Genomic DNA, 16,585 nt, shown 5'->3' on the forward strand with positions numbered 1-16,585 from the left:
CAGTGATACCTGGGTTACATATTAAATGACCTTGTGGAGGTTCCTTTTTTTATTGTAATCAAACATTTAGCAACAACTAGATGGTATATCTGTGCCTCACAGTTAGTTGTTTCACTGAGATTAAGGAACTATGGACCTTCTATATGTGCTATTATTTATTGAACCATGTTTGAAGAAATTCGTCTACTGCTTTTCATTGATGGGAGTTTCTGGCTAACAGCTCTTTAAATAAGTGGAAAATGCTCAGTTATCACCCAATGTGAAAAGGATCAATAATAGTTTAGTAGTGTCTGATAATTGCAGTGGCTGTTATACACAAGAGCTTGCATCTTCTTGAGTGACTCTTATCAATCTATTGTCCATCATCATCTGATAATCAGACTGCAAATATAGTGGGGAATTATCCCTTTTTGAATCAAGCTTGTGAAAAACATTTGAAATAATGGTAAAAAAATGTCATTGTTCAACTCAGCAGGGAGAAAAAAAATCAGTATCTGGGTGACTGTAGTGAGAAAAGGACAAAAAAAAAAAATCAAATGTGCACTTGCAAAACAGAAAAATATGTACAGCACAATTATATACGGGGAAAATATTTCTGCAAAAGTTGGAGAGTAGCTAAAATATTTTCTTTTATTTTCCAAAGGGGTCATGACCATTTGTACTACTCAGGACTACGCTGGTGACTTGAAAAGAAACCAAGTGACACACATAGCAAGAATGGTACGCTAGAATGCGTCAGGGTGCAGATCTTGTTGCTTTGTTCCTGAGAGCAGCAGCAGCATCTCTGTTTCGTAGCACAGACATCCCAGTGCTGTGATGGTCTGCAGCTTTGGCTCTTCCCTCCTGCTTTCTGAAGTAATGTTACTCTTGGACATACGAGGTCTGCTTACAAAGAAGGAAGTAGTTATCTCCTTCCCTTTATCTTCCTATGGCAGTAATAGTGACTTTTAAAGCACCACTGCTCTTTTTATGCTTCTCTCTCAATTTTCATTTTCCTTTCTTATTTATTTTTCTTACTAGCTACCTTTACTAACATGAACAGCCTGATTACCTTAGATTTCAGAGGTTTATCCTATGCTGAGAAAAGCCTGGGCATCAATTTTCATCTGTAAAGTCAAGTAAACCTGCCCTTTCAGTCTTTTCTTGTACCTCATGAGCTACATCTTTGTGGCTCTGTGCAGTATTCATTCCGGTTATGCCAATTTTGTTTTTGTAATGGGGAGCCCAAACTGAGCCCTGAATAGAGGGGAAAGATCATCTTTCTTGATCTATAGGTTCTTCTTTTTCTCAGGTAGCTCTGTATTTTTGTTGGCCTTTACTGCAAAAACATTTATAAAAACCTAATGTTCAAAATGAATGTGCTATGATGTGATGGCATAAATTCTATTTACTCGTACTAAATCTTTAGCACCAACATTGTATTTTTGAGAACTCTTTGAAAACTTTATATCAAATCATATCACAGACTATTCAGGCTATTTCAGTGTAGATCTTAATGAATAGTTTCTGAGACAGTCTTAAGTAAATCTGGCTGGACTGTCTATAAGAAATGGTTTTGTTTATTTTTGAATAAAAACTTGGTTTTTCTTCTATGTATTTCATTTCCTGCAATGTGAAGGGTTAAATGAGGTATTTCTTTACCTTAGTGTGTACACACCTCCAATTATTTTAAAGGCAGTTCCAAATATGTGTGTGGTCTGCTGTGTAGTGTGTAACTTCTAGGCCCTTCAGAAAGAATTAGAATTACAAAATCTCACTGAGAAAACACTTTTGACTGAGCAACCAGGAAACTTAACTGATGGTTTCTTTTGTGGTCCTTTGCTACCCAGCTTGAACGTAATCAAAGTGCTCTGAAGCAAAGAGAAATTTTATGGTAACCACAGTACAATTAGTCAAATATTGTTCCCTAGTATAAACCTAGTATAGACCTGCCTTACTCTCTGGACTGATATTGTTTTGTTGTTTGTTTTTTTCCTCCATTTCTCACTAAGGACTGACAAATACCACTGTTCCAAAGACATCTAACATAAATTTTTCAGATTAAAAAATAAAGTACTCAATGAGTTATAAATCCCCCAAAAACATCACTCTTCCTCAGTTAAAAAAAGGTGAACAGATGATTCCTCATTGACCCTCCTCATTTTCCTCATATGTGCTCGCTTCGGCAGCACATATACTAAAATTGGAACGATACAGAGAAGATTAGCATGGCCCCTGCGCAAGGATGACACGCAAATTCGTGAAGCGTTCCATATTTTTTTTGTGTGCCCCGGTGGCGCAGTGGTTAAGGACGCCGCCTTGCAACTCTGGGGCCTGGAGTTCGAGTCCCTCCTGTGGCGCAAGTGGTAGAAGTGCCGCTCTGCTACACAGAGGCTCGAATCCTGGGGGCTGGACTTGATGATCTCTAAGGTCCCTTCCAACCCGCACGAGACTATGAGACTATGAGACCCCAGGAATTCGTTTTGAGTTCCATTCTCCTATGCTTCCTCTCCCCATATCTGCCATACTTCTTAATCCTCCTATATAAAACACTGTGGTATATTGTTGAATGATTTTTTATGTCCAGTTCTGGAGATAGAATCATAGAGTCACCGAGGCTGGAAAAGACCTCCAAGATCATCCAGTCCAATCATCCATCTACCACCGATATTTCCCTTAATTCTCTTAATGCAATATCTAAACATTTCTTTAACATCTCCAGGGACAGTGAGTCCACCACCTCTCTCAGCACCCCTTTCTAGTGGCTGACCACTCTTTTGTAGAAGAAAATTTTCAGCACATGCACTGCTTGCTGAAAATAAATTGTAGATGACGACACCAAGGCGCAATAACCTTTTATACAGAGTTTGTTTTTCTTAGAAAACTCAGACCTTTTAAGTAAAAAATGTGATAGAGAAACGTTTTTATATGATCTCTGATCTAACAATCCCCATAATATTCTAATGATGAAATTAGAAAAGAACGAATGTCTCTTAGAAGTTATCTCAGGTAACTGCTTGAAATTAAGGTGGGGTGTTTTCAGACTTCAGTATTGTACCAAAACAAAGACAAAATTTGTCTGACTGGGAAAAAAGGATTTGGCTGTGGAAAGAGTGATTTTATTCCCATTCTCAGTTATTTAGTTTAATTTCCTGAATGGAGGCTGTCACTTAGTATAAGATCTAAATATATTCTGTAAGTTGTTAATACAACATAGACAGTGGAAAATTAGTAGACTTAAGGCAAGAGTACTTGTTACAGATGAATTTCAGAGTGGTGAATATTTTAAACAGGAATACAATTGATTGGAATTCAAAGTAGTCAATTCTGTGGGACAGAACAAGTGAAAAAACTTCTCTGCAGCACTTAGGCTCATATTACATCATACGAAAGCAGTGTCAGCCTCTCCTATTTGAGAAATTTTCTGAACAGATGAAGAATGGGTTTCCATTCTGACAGATATCATGGTCATGGTTTCAGCTGTTAAATACTTGACTTGCTCAGCCTTTTTATTTTGGAAAAAAAGCAAGAAACTTCTGGCTCAGTACTGCCTATTGATTGCAACAAGCCTCTTTTTTGTTGTTGTTTGTTTGTTTTGTTTTGATTTGTTTTGTTTTTCCCCTCTACATCTGTTTGCATTGGCATGGAAGGTTGGATGATGTTCCTTTCAGAGCTTCTCTCTGCTAAGTTCAGAGCTTCAGAGAACCATCAGGCTTGTGTTTTTGCCATTCCCTCAGAGCAGGGGAATCTCCTTAAAGAGAAGTGATGCATAACAGGGTGGCAGGCTACATCCAAGTATGTTATAGGATATCATCAGCCTACAACAAAACTTTTCTTTCGGAGTCATGACATCAAGTACAGGATTTAATGGAAACATCTTCAGGTAAGAAGATGTTTATCAGTGATCAGTAAATTAGTATTTGTAATTGGTTTATCCTTTCAACAAACCTAAGGCTTACCTTTAACATTTTGACAGCTGGGCTAAATGTTTTTGCTACTATTAATATTTTTAGTGTTTGGAAATATATGACTCTTACATCCTTCAGATATCTTTTAAACAGGTGTTACTTCTGCATCAACTCCTGTATTCCAGGGCTGTATCAGAGTGCACTGAAGTCTGCTTGCTTGCTTAAGACAGTACTGACAGAAGGGAAAGCTGAAGTATCTCTCTCCAATGATATGCTGAGGCAGTACTGAAGACTGTCATTTCTTAGGCACTGTTCATCATCCAGCTTGACATCTGCTGAGACAATTTTCTGCAGTCGCATTTAGTATTCTCATAGATTTATTCATATATAATCATGGCTTCTCAAGAAATGGCAAGATAAAAGAGATCTGATATGGGGTCTCCCTGTAAAAACACCTGCATTCTTAACCTAAATGTGCTCTTGTTTTAGGTTCCACTGTACCTAAAGCACTGTGCCCCAAGAAAAGCATCAAAAATTTAATATTTTTTTGTTTTACAAATTGACCTGTTCAGAACGGAATTGGGTATAGCCTTTATTACTCTTAAAATTCAGCTGATTTTCAGAGGGTGGAATAACCCATTTGCTTGTGTAAGTATCTCAGACATCCATAGGTTAATAAATTCAAGAAAAACACATCCTACTTTGTCACCTTTTTCCATTGTTATATGAAGTACACCTTTGTGAAGTAAGCGCATACATTAGTGGGAGCTTTAACTGTTGATTTCTCTGTTTCTGTCACCATTATAATATTACTTAATCACAGCTTTTTGTGTCTAATTTACCCAAGAGTATTTTTAATAGAAGCATAAAAGAAGTTCAGCGTTGGATATGAAAAGAAAAGGAACTGGGGTCCAGTCTCTTTGGCAAATACTCCATAACATGGTAATTCTTTAAAGGCATATCACATAGCTCTGAGAGAATAAAACAAATGCTTCAGTGTCACACTGGTCTTTCAGATAAATACACAATTAGATTATATGATTTACATTAAATCATGTTAATTTACATAGTAAAATATGTAAAGCATTCCCAAGGAGTTGGGACTGATCTGTACAACTCAAAAAGGCCTTCAACAAGCACACACTCCTCCTGGCAAATAACCAGAAGTAACATTTTAGAGAATTCATGATGTCTTTCAGAAACTTTCTCACAAATTATGGATAAAATTAACAGCTGCTCATTCTCATGCATGCTATCAAGTTTTTTTACACACCAATATATCAAAGTTTATCACATGTTGGCATAATAATATGTGGATAACTTTAATATTCATGAGACATGAATGCACATATCTAAGAACAAATAGGTAAGTGATGTAAAGGAAAGAAACAGAAGCAAATTGATTCATTAGGAATGTATCCATTTTTGGTCTTGTGAAACAAAAACTATTAATATCCTGTTAATGAAATACACAGGAGCAATATTTTCTCTGAAAATATTTATTGACATAAAGCTTTTACTTTCACACTGAGAAAATGTATGGTATAACATACACAAAGGACACAAAGTGTGGGGAATTAAGGTGAGACTGCTTTCTTTTTCCTGGAAGATGGTGTCAGACAAGGGAATGGACTATGTAGGGTCTTCCAATCCCAGCCTCAAAGACTACTCAGTTGCAGAACTGAGTTCTTCAATTAGCAGAAGAAAGAGGTATCATATGATGTAAAAGTCTTTTACTTTTTCCATTTTTTCTCCATTGTAGGGCAGGGTTTTCCTCTTCTAAGATTCAAAAATTACTGGATGAGAAAACCAGTAAACCCCTAAATTAAACACAAGAAACAACAAGGCCTTATATTTTAAGAGGTGTGTAGTTTGGGATTATTTGTTTTTTCTTTTTTTGTTATAACTACATATACCTGACATAGGTACAGTATTGATCCACCTACTGGTGGTGAGGCTGGCTTTTTTGTTCATCTGGTGGTTGTGTTACCCTTCAGTTGCATGTCAGTTCATCAAAATCAATTCCCTTTTGATTTTTGTAACAACGGAGATGGGTCAGCTAACAAATGACAGGGGGCCCTATTCATGAGAAAGCGATTGTTGCATTACAAGTACAGTTTTGTAGGAATTTAACAAAAAGCAAGAGAACACAATTTTCCTGCATCATTTACTGTCTCACATGATTCCTCAGACCTCTTCAATGCCACATAAGATAGAGCAGCCTAGTCACCTTCTTAAAGAAAAATGCACCAAATTCAAAGGAGATTCTTAATTTAAATATTTCACAACTTTCTGTGCATTGACTGACCAAAACCAGCCCCCTCCCTATTACTCACAACACTATTTTCCATTTTAGTTATTTAGCATAGACTATATGGTTGAGGCAAGAGCTCAGTGGATCAGTATTAATTGGTCATTACTCCTGCTAGACAGTTACAAATGCCTCTTGTGGCCTGGCTTGACTTTCCAGTGTCCAGAAAAGGCCATCAAGATCTGCTTGAGAATTTTGCAGAGATTTTTACCAACTCAACACTGGCAGTTGATGCAAACATATGAATTTACAGATGAAAATACTACTCTTTGTTTTCAACAGCACAGGGTTAGTGGTTCAGGAAATAAAAGATTTAACACTTTGCTTGAGCTCATTTTCACCACTGAGCACTGCTAATTTTTGTCATAAACTGAAATGGTGTCTTCTACATGATACCAAGCAGACTACAGAATTGCCCCTAGGGTTGGCATGTTTGAAGAGTTTTGTTCAGAGAAAGGCTATAACTCCTTTTCTGGTATGTCCTTCAATAATACTTTCTGAACATTTTTATTGTTTTCCTCCAGGAATTCCGAATTACTGTTATTACTTTAGCTGTAGCAAGGATAGACTTTCTCACTATTAGCTTGTCTAGGAGTGGTATGTAAGCATTCCCAGATTGTTAAAGAACGTATTATTCTGATTCACTTTTGAAACATTGCATGGCAATGGTGTAGAGTTCTCAGCAAGGAGGTGTCTTCCATGGGATATTTTGCAGTCTTTGGTTTCTCAGTCCCAGAGATGTTCCAAGTGCAAATTTAGCCCTCCTCATCCACCAAGACTTATATTTTTTGTACATGTAATATAACTTGGGCTGTGGGGTGCCCTCACTGGAACTGGGACTGCATCTAAATGCTTTCTGTATCTTCCTAAATCCGTGGAAAGGGCCATCATTTAGACCACTCTGGTCTTGTTTGTTGTTGATTTGTGTTTTTTTTCTTAATTACTAGAGAACTCACAAGAGAAGCAGTTTCTGTTTGTCAGTCAAAGGGAATAAAAATGCAAACAATGACAGTATTATGCCTGTATGGATGTATGATTTGCATGTAGATTTATGTAAATAGCTATGGAAATTAAGTTGGCACTTAGTTTTCAATAGGTTACTGATATGGCTCACAGAGTTTCAAAGTTTACACAGCCGTATCATAGTTCCTTCAGTCACAGAAGTAACTTCTTCCTAGATATAGAACAGATCGGACATGATTCCCTTTTATATTTTACCTGACAATAGACAGTATAACAGTATAACAATAGTTATATTTGCAATTATTCATATTGTTTGTTTTTAGCCCTAGAAGATTTAAGTGTGCTGACTTTTTTTTTTTTTTTTGCTTGTACACATTCTTGTTTGTCTGAATTTATAAGCTAAGAAACAGCAATATATACTGACTTCTTGTTCAGAGGGATTGGAAGCCAGAAACACTCTGGGACAATCTTTCTGCAGCTGTTTAAGCATAGAATAGAAATGTTCACTGATCCTAGTGAAATACCTATGACACTGCTATTATTATAATATATTGATTTCTATTCTGGTGTTACATCTGCCATATAAACAGAACTCTTTAACCAAGGTGTTGTCCAGACTGTGGACTGATAGGAAGATGCATTATTCTGCGGGTTGTATGTATTCTACTGAAATCTTATTCTTGATTTGAATGGGAACATCATAGGTTCAGTCTGCAAGATATTGTGGATTCAGTCTGCAAGACTTTGAGAAATATGCCTTTCAATGTTTCTTTTAGAATTTCTCTGTCCCAATCTCACTCCCTCTGTCTATTTCATATTTTCTTAAATGCTCAACAGTCTTCTCTCTGATCAGAAACGCCAAGAGCCATTCCTTTCTTCTGGCACAAGTGTGTGATTTAACCTGTGAGTCAGTTTGGAGCAGAGATGCTGGTAGTTTATCATCAGGGCATTTTTTTCTCCCAGTGGTCTCCTTCTAAGTAGTTTGTCCATTTGCAAGCTACAATGAGAAATAGAGGAAAAAAAGGCATTTTAGTGGAGAAGATAATTAAAATTCATCAGCCTAATATCAGCAGTAGTTTATAACTGGGCCTTAGAAAAGGCCCAGCTCTCTGTCTTTTTTTCTTTTTTTTCTTTTTTTTCTTTTTCTTTTTCTTTTTCCTCTTCTTTTTCTTTTTCTTTTCTTTTTCTTTTTCTTTTTCTTTTTCTTTTTCTTTTTCTTTTTCTTTTTCTTTTTCTTTTTCTTTTTCTTTTTCTTTTTCTTTTTCTTTTTNTCTTTTTCTTTTTCTTTTTCTTTTTCTTTTTCTTTTTCTTTTTCTTTTTCTTTTTCTTTTTCTTTTTCTTTTTCTTTTTCTTTTTCTTCTTCTTCTTCTTTTTCTTTTTCTTCTTCTTTTTCTTTTTCTTTTTCTTCTTCTTTTTCCTTTTCTTTTCCTTCTTTTTCCTTTTCCTTTCCCTTTTCTTTTCCTTTTTCCTTTTCTCTTTTCTCTTTTTTCTTTTTCTTTCTTTTTCTTTTTTTTATGTGTGTGTGTGTGCACTTTTATTTCCTTTGATGTCAGCGGGGGAATTTTCTCTGCAAGACCCATTCCCATCTCACTTTCCTGCTTTCAGATCCCTGCTGCTCTGGGTTTTCTTCTTTCATTTTGATATATGTTATATTCTTCAACCTTCCCACTTGAAGGTTGTAGGAAACTCAATATTGCCCTTAAAGTAGAGAACACTATTGACATGAAAATTCTTTCAGAGGTGGCCCTGCTTTTCATATATGTTGAAAAGAATTCTTTGCTGACTGGGAGGGATTGGCAATGATGGAAGCATAATCTTCAGAGATTCATCCTATGCCTAATAAAATGGTGGAAATGGCAACTTGCCATTGTCAATATAATAGAACACAATTGACTATTCAATAATTGTACACTAATTTGAAAAATTATGATTTTATATAGATAAATTTATGTCTAATGATGGAACTGAGGTTAAAAATGTGCTGTAATTACCTGATACTCAAATCTTTGAGCTCTATAAAACATGGCAAGGTCTCCATCTCTGTTGGAAGTAATTTCTTTTCTATACTTCCTGGGTCAGAGCCTAGAAAGCCAGTTGGAAGCTTCTACAGAAGAGGGGAAATTCTTTCAATGTCCCAGTTATGGAGTGGCTAACATCTTTTAAGGGAAATTTAATCTAAATTCCCATAATAATTCTCTCAATCTATTTGCTGACTTTTTTGGTGATCCACATTGTGGGCTAGCAAAGCACTGTACAAGGAAAGCATGTGGTTATCTCACACACACTACTCCAGCAGTGGCAGCTGGTGCATTTCTAGCTTTTACAAATAGATGGCACTTTTGACTTGTACTAAAGCAATTCAGCTGGTAAGATGCAATACCTGAAAAAACACTTTCTAAGGTTTTCTAAGTCAGGCATATATTTGTTATTACTTATGTAGGGAAAAAGAAATGAGACAGATTGAAATAGTCTGCCATATATATCTCAGGTAGTGAAAGCTTAATAATATAAAAATAAAATAGTAGAACGGGAAATCAAATACATTTGTAACATATTTTGAGATTCATATCCTGACTTCTCAGGGCAAGCTGAAGATTTATCTTTTAATACTGAGTTGTTTTAAATGTGAGTGAGGCAATTGCTGCAAAAGTCTCTTATTTGCTGCTTTTCTGGCCTACACGTGTGCACACAGAGACACTCACACGGGGGAAAAAATCAGCTTGTTGCCTTGCAAGTGTTACTTATCATATTAATTAAAATCTGGTGACACGATAACACTAGCAGCTGTGTGGGAAAGCGAGGGAAATTAACAAACGTTTGATTTGTTGTGTTGCTAATGTGACACTTATTATACAGGTCACGGTAAAACAATACCTCAGCCAAAATATGCTAATACTGGTGGAGAACTGTTGCAGTTGTAAAAACATTGGTGTTTATTATAATGAGGCAAAATAGCATATTACCTTTAGCAGGCTGAATTGCTGTTTCTCAGGGCAAGAATACAGCGTCTCTGAAGCTTTAATAATAGGATAGATGTAGAGAAAGAATAAAGTGAAATTAGTATACTTATTCATAAAAGTCACTAAAAAGAAAACAGCCTCAGGTAAGAAAAGTGCTCACAGCTCTCAGAAAGTGAAATGTGTAATTTCTAATGGACATGGATTAAATGGAGGATGCCAGCAGCTTCTTCATTCAACTTTACAAGGAACTTTGTTGCAAGAACAAAAGAAAATGATTTACTTAGATAAAAGTTATGCTATAAAATATGTGTAGCACTGAAAATTAATTACACTTAGAACTGGATGTTTTAACCGCCCTTTTCCCCTGACTGAAAACTAACATGTAAGCTTATTTTTAATCGTGGCTTTTATGCAATTAACTGGTTTGATGATGTTTGTAAACAAAGACTTTGGGATTTGAAAGAACTATTCCTGTACAATTGTTGGACCACATTTAATTGCTGTTTTTTAATACTTCTCGAACTTATCTTGACTGTTTTCTGGGTCTTTTTTTTTAAATATAAAAACAAATAAATTTACATACTTCAAATCTGAAATAGGACAAATTCATTCCACAGCTGAGGTAAAAATTAATAGTATACATTCACCATTTTGTGTGCCTATTTACGTCCACCCAGGAAGAATTTGATTTTTACCTTTTTCAAAGACTCTCTCATTTCCGCCAGATTTTCATCCCAAGGAGAGATATTATATATATTTTTTCCTTTCTGATGTTTTGATCATTTTACTGAAGTGGGGTGTATGAAGTCAACCATTTGTTTGACAGTCTTTGACAGCAGATTATGTAGATTTTGTCTGACAGAACACTAGTCATTTGGAACTGAATTCTGAGTGAACAGTCTAGATCAGAGGTCAGGCTGCAGGCTACAAATGGGGACAGATATTTCACCTTCCCATGTGATGGGACACGAAGAAGAACACACACCAGGAGTTGGTGAGAACGGAAAGGTTAAAGCAGAGCCGATCCAATTACACAATATTTATACAATCCAATTACACAAGATTTATACCGTAAGATTGTGTTGAAGTCCTTTTGAACCTCCTGCCCCTTCAGTTCACGGCAGAAGCAGATTCTGCTTTGCAAGTCTTCCCCAAAGAAATGTAAACACACTCTTTAAAGAGCTGCTCAAATCAAAAATACTAAACTATACCTGTGGGTCACTTCTGTTTCCCGTCATTCAACTTGCTTTCAGTTTCAAATGGGACATCACAGTAAGGGTATGAAGGTGCTGTGCCAGAAAATTCTTCCTTATTCCTTCTTTCCAGAATAAACCAGTAAGAAAAAGCATATGAGGAAGAGAAAAGAGATATCTAGGGAAAAACTTGGTTACAGCCACTAGACCTTTTGACTTTTCAGAGGGAAATTACCAGGTGTAAAAATGTAATTCTTATACATTAATTCAACTATTGGTGAATTAGAAGTAAAAAAAAAAACAACAAAAAAAAAACCCACAAAAAAAAACCTCTCCAACAAATGAACAAAAATGAAGAGGGAAAAGTACTTTGTATTTTAATGGTAACTGGACCATAGTGTGAATGAAAGAAATTTGCAAATAGCTTAAGCTTTTGAAAGAAACTCAAATGTATTTTTTTGGTGATCAGTAGTAATATTTATACATAGAAAAATTATCTTACAAGAGCATTTCAGGTGTAGATTTAAAAACAAAAAAAGAAAAAGAAAAGAAAATCACAATTACGAAAGGTTTTGTTGTTCTTTTCTTTGCTTCTGAATTACACACAGGTGGAAATGATTTTCAGAGGAACATTAGTACAATACATTTATTCTCATCTATTACTCTCATTCCTCTATTAATATCTGATAAAACATAGTGAAAGTCAAAGCAAAAGAGGTTAAAGAAATTCCAGAGAGTGATTAAGTTTTGTTTTACTTTTGTGGAATCTATATAAATTAGATGAATCTTTTATGTACACTTCCACCTTATAGAAGTATCAAAGAATGTCTCTGTATGTTCAAAGAGGTTAAGGATACCTGAATCAATAATAAAGATGCCAAGAGTACCATTTAAGTCTACTAAGTAACTAAAATCCTAAAACCATTATGTGGAAAAAAAAAGAGAGAGGAAAAAAGAAAACACTTAAGGCTGATGAAATATCAAGGTTTATTATTCTATTAGACTTTGACAATGAAATGAAATACACAGACCTCTAACAATGTTATTAAAATAAAATTTCAAAGCTTGATTTTTCAATCATGCAGTGAAAGAAAGAAGACATTTTACAGTCATATCTTGTAGAGTATAGGAAAGTTCTCTGTCAAAGCTGTGTAACATTTTGATTAAGTGCTTGATAGATTATAAATATAAGTCAGAGCTAGCAAGACACTGTAATAAATGGATTTTCTTAGAATGACTTGTGATCAATTTCAAATTACAGAAGTTTGTAATATACTCAGTTACTCCCTACATATGCTCTCCTTATTAATGACTTCAATTACATGCGTGTAGTTTTATCTGTATATAGACACTCAGTGTAGAAATACAGATGTACACAGTATGTACAAACATACATTTGTATGCACATAGTTTTGCACATTCACATCTCTGTATATACAGTTTCAAGTAAGGGGTTGTATTTAACATTTATTTATTTATTTGTTTATTTATTTATTTATTTATTTATTTTTCTTTAATATTATTTAGTGTGTTATTGCACTTTTAGAATAGACCTGCCATGAATGGATTTTGGACAGAGAGACCAGGTGCTGAATTCACAGATGGTTACATAGGAAGTCAGTGGCAAATGCAGCACCACAAAGAAGGAAGTGAAGTGCTGTTCCTACTGAATTGCAGTGAGCAGCAAAACACTTTTTCTTTTTTCTTTTTTTTCCTCTGCCTTGTTTTCACTGTATAATAACTTTGTAAGATCTGTAAGGGAAAACTATTTTGGTTGGAAATAGGCAGTAACTGATTTAGTTCTGTGATCTCAACTTCTGTTACCAGTACTGCTCAATGAAATAATATGATGTATAGATATAATTTAACCTCTCTCCCCTGAGTTGTTTGAAAGCAACCAGTCTCTTAAGTACTATTGATCTATGCTCTACCTTGATTTTAATGGGCACTTTTATTATACTGTCTTTGGAACCTATGCTATTTGTCCCTAAGTACCTTAATCTCAATAATTACAATTATATTCATTATAAAAAATACTCCATGTAGTAGCTAAAAATATTTGACTCTTACCTAGAATTAATTTATCATTATCTTGTTCTGAATTGGAAAAAAAAGCCTATCAAAAAAGATAGGAAATAACTAGAGAAAGAGTAGGCAATTTCCAAAACATTTATCTAACAAATAAGAGAACGTTTCTAGTGAGAGTTGTAATGCACAACATTTTTTAATGAGTACATTAAATAAAGTATTATGTTTACAGTCAATTGTTGGTTTGTAAATCGTCAGTCAGATTATAACCTGAAATTATTTTTTATGAATACGGTCTAATTTTTATATGCCAAAGTCCTTACAGTTCACAGGGAAAGATTCATTATCAGTGCAAACCTGATAAATTTGGCAAGCTGTTAACTTTTGTCACTTATATTTTTTTGTTTAGATTACTGTAACTTGCTGTGCAGTGTATTTGGAATAAGCATTAGATTAACAATAATGGGAACTTTCCTTCTGAAATGTCACAGATGTGCCATTCCCTTTAGTTCTGCAGAAATATGGGAAGTGATGATAGAAAGGGAGGAGTTGTTCAAAATATACAATTTGGTTTTTGGGGGGAAATTTTTAAAAAGACCAATTTCCATATATCAACACTTCTCAGTGAGTTCCATGAAGCATTTTGATACGATTTACCAAAAAACAGTTTTTGCATCAGGAACATTACAGTAGCTAATCTGCATCTGTAAAGAGATGGGAAATGGAATCACATTAGGTATAAACGTAATGCAAAAAGAAATAAAGTTAATGCAACATTATGGTTGAGATTTTAAATGCACAAAAGTCAAGAAATTCAAAGTTATGGTTCCCACAGCAACCATAACTCAGTTTTATTTACATTGCAATATTATATATGTTTTATTCCTTAAAGTAAAATTGAGAAAGTTTTTTTTTTTTTTTTTTTCCTCAGCTGTGCAGGATGACATTTGCACATTAGGAAATATTTATCTTTGAAATGAAAGTGTGGAAGCAGAATATTTTCTATACAGAAATTCTTTTTCACTGGAAGGTGGGAGAAATTTAGCTTGGCAGAAGGGTACACTAATTAATGTGCAGTAATTTAATGTTGTTAACTCTTTAGTGGATAACCTGTCATGAGACTTGCTAGAACGACTTAACTATTTAGTATTTAAATATTACGCTTTTGTTCAAGTATTAGATATTCTTATTTATTTTGCATCTAGCCTGACTGAAAACTTTGAATCTTGCTTTCTATTGAGCTTTTATGCTGGCTGGATCATCCTTGATGTAAACCCTTCTACAAAATGTGATCTCTATTACAGCTTCAGAAGCCAGCTTAACTGATTTCATATGTCTGTTTTAAATCTAATAGATGATGAACTCTAATAAGCAAATGGATTGAGAAATAATAAAAAGGTTAGCCATCTGCATTTGTTTGCATTCTTCACCATAATTTAGGGCTTATCATGGTAAAATAGAAACCATGTTTTCATTTGCTGCCTTTGAATAAAATAAACTCATTACACAAAAAAATGGAACATAACCCAGCATATCCACCCATGAGGCTCCTGCTTTGTGGACCATTAGTCTAACATGAATTCTGAACCTTCAGATTCCCCAGTCATAGACGCCTGTCAGTCAGGTGACAAAGCAACAGTTGACCTCTCTCTGAGTATCAACCTCTACAGAGATACTTGACATATTCTTCTTGAAGTTAGTAGGATGCATTCAGACTATAGCACAAAGTTATTGTGTGCAGTCAGTAATAAGTAAAACTTGTATATTTGTTATATGGAATATTGAATTGCAGAATGTTTGGATGGGTTTCCTATCCTCTTTTGTCCCAGTGAGACTTTGCCTTTAGTTCAAAATCCATAAATTGCTACAGTATTTGTTAGGGCAAGTGGGAATTTCTGTTATGTAAGAGAGGCAGTGCTATGGTTAGAAACAGAATGATAAGGCATGGGCTGGGTCACTGTGCATCAGGAGATGGAATATTCCAAGCACAGTTCCTAGTGGGTAGTGAAAGTTAACCCTCAAACAGTGAGCATTCTGATGGTATGTTGTCCATTTCATTTGTATACATAGACATCTCCTGAAAGCTCATCTAACACCTAAATGTGTATACTAACCCAAGAAGTTTGTGCTAGAAAAATGCATGCACTTCTGAATGACACTGTGTCCATAATGCTTAGGACTGGCTCCCCATGGACTAGACTGACAGCCCTCACGCTACATAATGGTGGGCTAAAGCTTTGATATGCTGTTCCTCTGGGACTGGGACTTAATTCTCATATTTAGTGAAGTATTTTCAGCTCAAAAGGTCCAAAATAATGTGTGGACTCTGTTGCAGCCTACAGCCATGATATTTTCACAGCATGAAACAGAGAGTGTGTGTTGTATGCTCTGGGGAGTGGGATGATAATATGAAAGTGTGGGTGAATGTACAAAGCTTATTGGTATTGTGTTGAAAGACTGGAAAGCAGGGCTATTGAACCCAGTACAATCTTATCCTTGCTATGTATTTAGAGAGATCCCTAGCACAAATCCTATCCAGACTTTAGTTTTTTTTTTTCCTGAGCAATAATTGTAACACTTGAAAAAAAACGCAACGCAGTAGATAAGCTAAGAATTTTGTAGCATTGACTGTCAGTTTGAACCTGATCCTCACAGTGATATGATAAGCTGTCATCTCTCTCTCTCTCTCTTTTTTTTTTTTTTTTGTTTTTTTGTTTTGTTTTTGTTTTTGTTTAAACTGGCAGTTCCAGGCATGGTCAAATATATATCATGAAGCTAATTAATGAAGAAGAGATATTCTTAGCTCCTGTGATGTGTGAATGTTGGTTGCTAAAAACTGTTAGATATGTAGCCTCTTGGGGAAGTGAGCTATTGACAGGGCAACCATCAGACTCATGTCTGCTGCCCAGACTTCTGATTTGACGCTACTAGCATTTAAATCCTAGTCTTCCTGTAACCTATCTAAAAGAGACTGTCATCAGAGATGTACCTATAAATCTTTACAGAGTGCCCTTCTGACAAATATATATGAAATGTCCCATAAATACAGTGTGACTGAAATTCATGGTTTTTTGAAATATTCTTAGCCAGAAAAGATTTTTTTTTTCCCATTGGTAATAAGATATTTTTTTTAAAGTATTTTAAGAAAAAAAGTAAACAGAAATTTGATTTCCATTAATCAGCATCTTCCTTAGTAATTTTATTAAACAGTCAGTTCATGTAAGGATTAAAAAGACGTTCTCT

General features: G+C 35.0%; 1 non-coding gene across 1 annotated transcript; it reads left to right on the plus strand.

Annotated features, from left to right (window-relative positions):
* Nucleotides 1-2,152: 2,152 nt before the first annotated feature.
* Nucleotides 2,153-2,259, plus strand: LOC116652799. Its single transcript, XR_004306019.1, has one exon. It is a non-coding gene; the product is annotated as a U6 spliceosomal RNA (small nuclear RNA).
* The last annotated feature ends 14,326 nt before the right edge of the window (nt 2,260-16,585 follow it).

This window comes from Coturnix japonica, chromosome 1 (genome assembly GCF_001577835.2).
Source record: "Coturnix japonica isolate 7356 chromosome 1, Coturnix japonica 2.1, whole genome shotgun sequence".
Taxonomy (NCBI): Eukaryota; Metazoa; Chordata; class Aves; order Galliformes; family Phasianidae; genus Coturnix; species Coturnix japonica.